General features: G+C 31.6%; 1 pseudogene; it reads right to left on the bottom strand.

The window, feature by feature from the left end:
* Positions 1 to 3,343: 3,343 nt before the first annotated feature.
* Positions 3,344 to 4,837, bottom strand: LOC139894244 (aldehyde oxidase GLOX1-like; annotated as a pseudogene).
* Positions 4,838 to 10,883: the final 6,046 nt, after the last annotated feature.

Here is a 10,883-nt window from a genome sequence, read left to right as displayed (position 1 = left end):
TGAGTACTTCGTTTATTTGTCTTATGATTTCATATTATGGGTCTGTTTAGTAATGTGTGTTGATTACGTTTTTTTTGTTGTTTTTTATTTTAAATTGCTGGTAACAATTCTTGAGATCTGACTTATCATTGTGTTGTAACATGTTCTGTCAAAGCGGGTTCTACATAAGTCTCCAAAGAGTTGATGGTGTGAAAAGCATAGTTACATATCACAGCGGCCTTGAAATTAATACGCATGTAATCACAGCGGCCTTGAAATTAATACGCATGTCACTGATGAAGTGGCAACGAAGAGTCTTGACGAAGTTCTGCTTGGTGAGTCACATTTACTCTTTTACTGTATCACTTCACGTGAAAAGAAGCTAAAAGGCTAGCAGGTAAAACAGTTTAAATGGGTTGTAAGTCACCTAAAGTATATGTATGCCTTAAACATTACGCATTATTTTATCGAAAAATAAGATCGTTACTTTAGTAATAGGGCAGAAGGTCCGAAAAGGTAACCTATAATATAAAATTTGACAATAAAGGTAATATGATTTTTGCTAATGCCCGAAAAGGATTACGTGTTTCAATTTTTGCCAGCAAAAGAATCATTGTTAGAAAAACTGTGCAATTGAGGTAATATCTTCATTTCATTGATGACCGTTAATCGAATTTCGTTAATGTTCACATGTGCTTGACATGTGAGAGATATAATTACACGGTTGGTCTCTAAACCTTATTAAAAATAAAAATAATTAAAAATAAAAAATAAACAAAAAAATTATGAAATTTAAAAAAAAAAATTATAAAATTATAAAATTATTTTTTCATCTTTTAATTTAATTATTTAGATTTAAATTTTTTGTTTAATTTTTAATCTTTTAATTTATTTTTTATTTTTCTAAAAAATAATTTTTTAACTTTTTATTTTTATTTTTTAGATTTTCTCAATTTTATTAGTTATTTTTTAAATTTTAATTTTTTTTGAATATTTTTATTTATTTTTATTTTTTATAGGGTTCAAGGATCAACCGTGTAATTTTTTCTCTCACATGTGTGCACTTAACGAAATTCGACTAACGGTCGTCAATGAATTTGCCAATATTACCTCATTTGCACAGTTTTTCTAAGAATGATACTTTTCGGGCAAATATTGAAACACATAATTCTCTTCGGGCATCAGCAAAAATCATTTTTGTTGTCAAATTTGATATTATAGGTTACTTTTTCGGGCCATTTGCCCTTAGTAATATCAATTCGGTAACCATGTTTGATATTTTAAAAAGAAAATTAGAAGTTTTGGAGTAAAAGTGTTTCTGTTAAATGCAATGCGAACTAGACTAAAAAGCTATACATTTTGCTCTAACTTTTTTGTCCTCTTTTACCAGACCTGCTCACTTAGCCACACCCGACCTGCACTGAAAAGCTATATGTTTTGCTCTAACTGTTTTGACCTCTTTTACCGGACCCGTTCATTTAGCCACCTCTAACTAGTAGCAAAATTTTTATCAGACCTTTTGTTTTGCTCTAACTGTCTTGATGATTTGTTGTAGGGTAAAATGTGTATTGAGCTCTCTCGTTCCGTTAATGTTCTCATTTTGAAAGCAAAAGTGAGACAACCTGTTAAAGCTGAGCTTGAAGGGATTTATTTTCACCGTTAATTTGGTTATGGATCCTCATCCTACATATGTATCTTATACACAATTTTTTTTACACAATTTTTTCGATTTCATTGATGTACTCATACACACTAAATTTATTTGTAATTTTTGCTGTCGAAATTAAAAAATCTTGCAAGTTTTAAGTTAGTATATTAAAAAAATAAAACCTATTCATGCCAAAGAAGACAACCCCTCGGTCATTAAGTCATAACATTTTTGTGTTTCTTAGGCTGTTTTTAACATGAATTATGAACATCTCAATTACACTTTAAACCTCGTGAGTATGAACACCAAGTCATAACATTTTTATGATGATGGTTTTGAAACGGTGTTTGAGTAGTCGTACAATGTACGTGTTCAAAACCTATTTTTCTCATAATAATAAATTAGAAAAATTATTCAGGGGGTGATATGTGGCATTTATATGGATGATAAAAGGTCGTGTTAATTAACTATAATATTAAATCTCATTTACGGTTCATATTCATAGTGGCACTATGATAAATACCATAGTGGCACTATGGTAAATACCCACAACTTTGAGGGTATTTTTTTAAACCCTTTTTTAAAAGAAAATTTTGTTACTTTAACGACGTTTTTATCTTTATTTCATTTCCTTTTTTAACGACTCTTTTTTGCTTCCTTTATTTTCCTTCCTTTTTTGCTTCCTTTATTTTCGTTTCCTTTTTTGAATATGTTTTTGTATAATTGAGGGTATTTTCATAAACTTTAAAAAAAAAATATATATATTGTTACTCTACTTTTTTAAAAGACTTTTTTTCCTTTATTTCGTTTTCCTTTTTTAACGACTCTTTCTTGCTTCCTTTATTTTTCTTTTTTATACGTTTAGTTAACCAAGTGTTAACCATTTTTTTATGCTATATTAATCTGCCGTAAACCGAAAAAAACCACTCCGCAACGAAATTATTTTTTATAACTTTCTTTTACTTCTTTTTATCCTTCCTTTTTTAATTCCTTTATTTTTATTGTTTGTTTGCCCGACCGTTAACCGTTTTTTGAACGTTAAATGACGAAAACAACTCTGCGGCAGAGATCCGACCGTTAACCGTTTTCTTACCGTTTAATTAACCAATCGTTAACTGACACGTAAACCGTTTTTTAATTGTTCGGTTTAGTTAATCAATCGTTAAATGATCAAAACCTCCCGCAACAAAGCGTGGACCTCGCATCGTCGTTGTATCAATACATGTTACGAATTATTCGTGTCTACACAATATGCAATTGTTGATATATACGTCAAAGAAACAAAATATATACTTATGTTACTTTACAATTTTACTAATACAACCCGTTAAATTTGCACGTCTTTCGTTTATAATTAATTAATTCATTATTTCATTCATTCATCATTCCTTCATTCTTTAATTAATAATAATAATAATAATAATAATAATAATAATAATAATAATAATAATAATAATAATAATAATAATAATAATAATAATAATAATAATAATAATAATAAAAATAAAAATAATAATAAAAATAGTAAAATAGAATGAAAAGGAAATCACCATATAATGATTACAACTTTAATAATTATATTTATTCAATGTTTGATGTTAAATATTTTCAACAATAACTAATTGCTCACTAACTCGTACCCATTTACTCTTACCGGGTACTCCGTCATACACAATAGACAAATGATAATATGTGCTATCTCAACACCCTCCAGAGCTAAACATACGACTCTGTAGTAATCCCTCATCTCTTATCTATCTTCGAGACCTTCAATACCGATAACCGTTGATTCATTTAAAAAGAATGGGTGCTAAAAGATGGTGCGATCATCGTCACGTTAAGCTTCTCATTTATTAATTCTTTTCCATCTCGCCTAAGCCGAAAATTAATAGTTATTTTATATTCATAAATCCAATTCACCCGGGTTCTAATCCTGGTTATATAAGGTCTTAACTTCGGGTAGAGTAAATAAGGAGGCGAGAATACTTCGACACTTAAGTCTCTCGGAAAAAGCGTCGAGAAATTATAATGATAATTGAGATTATTTCCACCTACAATAACACGGTCGTCCGATAATAAATGTGCAGTAAAATGATACATCGGGGGAATCTTAGTCGGGTTCAACACCGGTTCTCTTGCTAGATGAAACCCAGCTGCTCCACGTGCAGTACCATTTATGATTAAAACGTTGCCTGTGGGTAACAATAGCATGTCCCTCATTATTCGCGCCAATGGCATCTCTGTCATTTTCCATTTCGGTTTAGCGTATTTAAACTCAGTTGTCCACATGTTTTTGTCCCTTTTAAAAAATCTTTATCAAAAGCCTTATTGGCTGCGTTGGGCAATGTTCCGCTGCAAACGAGAACCTTGGCTACTGGAAGTGTGGTTTTCGAAGTACCCAAAAGGTGTAGTGGAAGCAAAATCAATGAAACGGTGGATGGGTGGTTTCCAGAAACTTCACCGGGCATGACCGGATACCTTCTTAACACTTTGTTATGCACGTAATCGAGTAGAATTGCTCGATTGTTTGCATGGACCAGAGTTAGTTTCGACGAAAATGATAAGAATATAATAAATAAAAATAAATATACAATATGTAATAAACAAAAGTTTTGAGTTACAATTTTTCTAATTAATTCTCTATTTTTATAAAATAATTCAAGTGTATGTGTATAATAAAATAAAGCATTTTATATTATAAAATAAAAAAAATGTTACTGTAATTACTTGACTATCAACGTAACTTTACTCACCACCAGAAATTGCACTTGGACCCAGCTTGGGGATGAACTCGTAATTAAATTGTCGTCAATCTACCCCCGACAACAATCACCTTCTCGTTCAGTAATAACTGTTAGAATGTTAGATGCATACCATCTTGGCGAAACCAGCCCATTTGGATTTTCTATCCAGCCACATTTGTCACAAGACGCGTTTGGTGTCATGAGTCTCACCGAACTGAATTAAGACACTGTTGGGTAAACACGAACCCGAAGAACACCATGTATCAGATAGAAGAGTAAGCGAACGAACGGTGAGTTTTGCAGGATCGAATTTAGCCGAATGAATGTAACAATCAGTTTTCGGAGGGCATTTCTCCGGTGTAAAAGTAATCTTTGAATAACTAAAACCAGTTTGATCGAAAATAATGAGTCGGTCGTTTGGTAGTAGGGCCATATGCATGGCCGAAATACCGATACTGAACTTTAAAAGTTTTCATGTTCAGTCCATCAAATCAAGATTCGATAATGATAATGCTGATGATGATGAAGAAAAAGGAACATTTAATAATAATAATAATAATAATAATAATAATAATAATAATAATAATAATAATAATAATAATAATAATAATAATAATAATAATAATAATAATAATAATAATAATAATAATAATAATAATAAAATGATTAGAAAAGGTGGTGCCATTGACATAAAATTAGAAAAAGGTTTATTAGATTGTTGTTAACTTAAAATGAATTTGAAAACATTGGTATTTAATTATCATTAATTAACAATAACATTAACATTAACAATAATACTGAATTCCATTTATTTAACAATAATACTAAATTTCATTTACTGTTCATAGTGGCACTACGGTAAATACACTCAACTTCTGGTATTCTCATAAACGGTGTTTTTAAAAAAATATTACTTTTTCAAATGACTTTTTACCTTTTTAACGACTCTTTTTATTTCCTTTATTTTCCTTCCTTATTTTTTATACGTTTAGTTAACCAAACGTTAATCATTTTTTTAATGTTATATTAACCTACAGTTAACCGAAAAAATCACCCCGCAACGAAGTTAATTTTTTTATAACCTTCTTTTACTTCTTTTTTTTTCCTTTCTTTTTAACTCTTTTTTTATAACCTTCTTATACTAAATTTCATTTACTGTTCATAGTGGCACTATGGTAAATACCCTCAACTTCGGGTATTTTCGTATACCGTGTTTTAAAGAAAATTATTACTTTTTAAAACGACTTTTTCCCTTTATTTCGTTTCCCTTTTAAACGACTCTTTTTAATTCCTTTATTTTCCTTCCTTATTTTTCATACGTTTAGTTAACCAAGCGTTAACAGTTTTCTTTTTAATGTTATATTAACCTATATTTAACCGAAAAAACACCCCGCAACGAAGTTAATTTTTTTATAACCTTCTTTTACTTCTTTTTTTCCTTCCTTTTTAACTCCTTTAATTTTTATCGTTTGATTGTCTGACCTTTAATCGTTTTTTCAAACGTTCATTTAACCGATCGTTAAATGACGAAAACAACCCCGCAGCGGAGCTCCGACCGTTAACCATTTTTTACGGTTTAATTAACTGATCGTTAACCGACACGTAAATAGATTGTTAATCGTTCAGTTAATCGATCGTTAACTTACCAAAACCATCCCACAACGAAGCGCGTTCTTTGTATCCTGGATTATAACCGAGTAACGTGAAGCTGAAGAGAATTTGTTACTTATTACCTCCTATTATTGTTGAATTCCAAATCCAATACCTATCCATTTATCTAGCCATTCATTTAATTTTTTTTTTTAAATTTATAGTGCTATAACCATAATTCAATGTGTAAAATTACATTATATACCCTTTATATACATAATAACTTTCTACATTTGAATCTTCTTAAAACACGTTCATTAAGTTTGGCAAATAAGGAGAAAAATGGACTCGCGCTTCGTTGCGGGGTGGTGTCGATTAGTTAACGGTTATGATTTTGGTCAGATAATTATTGGGTATTTGGATGTTTAAAAAATAAATAAAGTGAAAAAAGGAAATTATGAAAAGGTTGTAAAGAGAATGGAAAAAATAAAGGTTTTCTTAAAAACATTTTTTTTTTACCAAATGATCATTTTATCCCCGGAGGGGTACAGAATTATATCCATGCCACTGTGAACAGTGGCAGGCTTATCACTATTAGTATATAGATAAATATCAGTGGAATTTTCTTCTGTATAATATAAAGATGGTTTAAGCTACAAATATGTTATATACTTTCTCAAATGTCCCGATGTCGCCCATATACCACCAATTTGCGTCTCACTGTCTGTTATATTCTTTCAAGTTACAAATGTCAACATTTCGTTGACGGTTACCTGCTGAACCGGTAAATTTAATTATTTAACATGTTTTTCATTTTATATGCCTACAAATAGGTCATATAGTTTCAGTTTTGTTCTGATGCAGGCAATATACTTTCATTTTTTGTTCCGATATATCACTGATGTGTCATAACTACTTAGAAGTCACGTCATCAATTGTTTTCTTGCAGGTAAAAAAATATAGTGGCATGTATTGGTACACTTTTTGAAAGTGTATAGTGGACAATGAGGCATAATTGTTAGGTACCCGAGAAGGAGTAAAACGTGTTTCCCTAGCCTTATGGAGGATCCTTTATACGAGGCTATATAAAGGATCCAAGACTCCTTAGATTAGCTAAGCTTAGCCACTGTTATGTAAAGATTTTCAAGAGAGCCGTGGAAAGTCAATCTTGACTGATTGACTTTCTCTCTCAATCTTAATGGTTAATCTTCACATTCATTGATATTCATGTGTCAAGGGTCCTATCAATTGATTTCAGAGCCTAACCTTCAACGAAACGAAGGAGATCCTAATGAATATCATGAATGTTTTCCCTCCACCTTCAAAACCTTCAAACCAAAATACATACATCTTCAACCAAATATTCAAATCTTCATCATCTTCATCATGAACATATGAAGATCTTCAAATTTTTTCGAAAACCTTTCGAAAAAATTTTCGATACCGAATCTCACTAACACACATACACAACTTAATGAGATTCATTAAATACCGAATCTCATTTACCGAATCTCACATCTATCCAAATCACAATAAAATTTACACCGACACTTATTCAAATATAAAACACAATTCCACATATTCACAAACTATTTTCTGAGATCATTTCATTCAGATTACAAGTTACAGATTCAAAAAATCAAAATATTCAGATTCAATTTTAAACTGCTACAGTACGAGTGTTCATCATCATGGAGCTAAAGTTTTAAAATCATTATATGATGTTTATTACAACGAATTGAGTTGTGATTCATGATCTAGAAGCAAATCCTAACCTTCGTCAATCAATAATTCTAGTTAACAACAACAGATTTGAATCGATCTTAAGTTGAATGTTCATCATAAAATCAAGCTAATTTGGTCTCTGGATCATTCTAGTTGTTCCACGATCAAATTGATGAACAAATAGAGTCTCTGGCTACTCGTTTATGCTATGTGAATCATAGAATTGAGTGGAGCAACAACAATTCGATCTAGATCTTCAAGTCAACACTCGATAGCTTTTGATCAACAATTCAATTGGACAAACTCTGTGAGTTTCAGGATTAATTGATGATTGCCGAACATTACTAGAAGGATTTGCAACATCTTTCATTCAGAAATCGAGACCTGAACACATCCAATCTAGCTTGTAATTTTTGAGTTCTTCAAGAAGATAACCGAACTGTTCATTGTTTACTTTACAAAATTTGAAGCTGTTTTAGATCTAAATACTTCACAGGATGTATTCGTCGATGCTTTATGCTGCTGTTATGATTGATTTCTTCAATAAATTGGTTTAAATTCGATTTGATGTTCATCCACGATGCAGATGGAGGTTACAGTACCTTCGGTATTTGTTACTGCACATTCGGTATTTGTTGATGATTATGATTTGGTACTTCACTTGATTCTGATTCGGTATGGAGGTTAATTATCATGATTCGGTATACTCTGATTCGGTATTTGGATTTGCTGAGGAACAATCTCAAATCATATTCGGTATATGTTTGACCAGCAGATCTGAATGAATTGTTATTGAGCTTTCAACCGAATCTGGCCCAAGATCTGTTACAAGTGTTTAACTGTTGGGTCATATGAATCTAATGGCCAAGTTACCTTACCAAATCCCTTAAGCCCACTACCGAATCTACAAGCCCAACCGAATCTGGACATTCTTATGGGAATTTTACATATTTAGTCCTTGATAGATTTCAGACTTTTGCAAGACTAGTCCCTTTACCGAATCTGGCTTCAAAATTGACAGTTTTGGCCCCTGGCTTTTGACAGAATTTTCAGAGATGGTCCTTTACCGAATCTGGACCTCCAAAACATATTTTTCAATTATTTTCGAGGCTCGGATTCACATGGATTTTCTCATACGCATTCTATATGATATTTTAGAGATTTGCCGAGCACGTCAACCATTTTATACAATGACGCTCTTATTTCATACGATATTCATGCGAGCATCATTGTGGGGGAGATATGTATATGGTTGATGTGCGTGTGACTTCAATACACGTACGATATTGGACTCGGACTTCAAAAAGACAAAGTCAAAGCATTACTTGTTTGACGAGTGAGCAAGGAAAACGAAAAGGACTTCCACATCCTTGGGGGAGTATCGGAGACGTTAGGAACTTCTAAGGAGCCAACGATCAAAGCCAACTATATTGATACCGGCAATATATGAATAATTGAGGCTATCAAAGATGTGATGTGTACACACTTGATTGGCCGTATGCCCCATACATTCCCGGGGGAGTTTCTCAAGTTTTTCGAGCTTACTAATCAAGTCAAGTGTTGGGGGGGGGGGGATAAGTGATTTCTAAGAAGATCTTTCTCCATTGGAGTTTAGTCAAAAGCCGGGAGTTTAGCAATTTTTCGATAATCGGGCTAAGTTAGAAGATGCTTGTTTCAAGATCATTCTTAGTTCACGTAGGAAAGCCCAAGTACTCTGAAGGGGGAGATTCTAAGAATTCGAGGTATTCTTCATCAACATGAAGTGATGCAATGATGAATGTCTACCTTGCGCATTCCGCTGTGCAAACTCAAAGACCGTTGAAAGAACAATGACATCAAATTTTGAAGATTTCAAGATCTTCATCAACGGTCGTACATCATTCGGGGGGAGTTAGTTAGTAATAGTTGATTCTTTCCTTGTAATGTTGTATGTTTTACTAGGGAGTTAATTTTTGAAAACCCGTCTCACTCCTGGGGGGAGATTGTTAGGTACCCGAGAAGGAGTAAAACGTGTTTCCCTAGCCTTATGGAGGATCCTTTATACGAGGCTATATAAAGGATCCAAGACTCCCTAGATTAGCTAAGCTTAGCCACTGTTATGTAGAGATTTTCAAGAGAGCCGTGTATAGTCAATCTTGACTGATTGACTTTCTCTCTCAATCTTAATGGTTAATCTTCACATTCATTGATATTCATGTGTCAAGGGTCCTATCAATAATTGAGTATATGTGCGACATCAAGACATTTGAGATAGTATATATAGCCTATTTGTAGCTTTAACGCATATAAAAACTCCTTCAATATTTATACCATTTATATCTATATATGTTTTAATTTACCTTTTTAAACGTACGTTATTAAAATGATTAAACTATGGTTTTTAATCATTAATAATTGTAATTACAATATTTATGTTCTAAACTATAACTCTATTAATAAATATTAAAGATTCATTGAGACCCTTTAACTTTGACAAATTATAGTAATTCAAATGTCAATGACTATCGTGAAGTTTAGCCTTATGTGTTAGACTGATTATATGTTACTCAATGTATTTCTATTGTGTTGGTTTTATTCATTAGTTATTGCTAGAGTTTAGTCTATAAATAATAATGGTCTATATACATTTGAGACAGGTAGAAAAAATATACGCATTACTTTCCAACATGATATTAGAGTCTAATCAAAAAATTTCATAACCCATACTCTACTCTTCCCATTCCCAACCGACGTCAATATTCATTCCGTACCTTTATTTTACCTGTCGCTACTACCAAAAAATTCTTGCCAGGAACAAAACTCCATCCTAGAACAAAAGCTCATCATAAAATAATTAGAGCATTAGGAGTCGTGACACTGGACTCAGTGTTACATCTCAGTGTTATGCTTAATACTGAGGCCAAAACAGATGAAATCGTTTAGTGTTAAATTCATTATTTAATTATTATTATTTAATTTATTTTTATACTTTTATTTATTATCTAATTATATTTAACCAACAAAATATATAATATAAATAAGAATATGTATTATTGTGATATTTCAAAAAAATAAATAAATAAAATTGAACAAGTTTTTTAAAAATTTCAACCTTTTTTGCCATTTTTTTTGTGACGCCCCGTACAAAACCATCGTTTACGAATCATCAACAACATGATCATTACAAGGTTAAGTACTATATGCTATAATTAAAGATG

The sequence above is a fragment of the Rutidosis leptorrhynchoides genome, chromosome 2, assembly GCF_046630445.1.
Source record: "Rutidosis leptorrhynchoides isolate AG116_Rl617_1_P2 chromosome 2, CSIRO_AGI_Rlap_v1, whole genome shotgun sequence".
NCBI classification, from domain to species: Eukaryota; Viridiplantae; Streptophyta; class Magnoliopsida; order Asterales; family Asteraceae; genus Rutidosis; species Rutidosis leptorrhynchoides.
The sequence above is the reverse complement of the archived record's forward strand: the minus strand, read 5'-3'. Positions and strand labels throughout refer to the sequence as shown.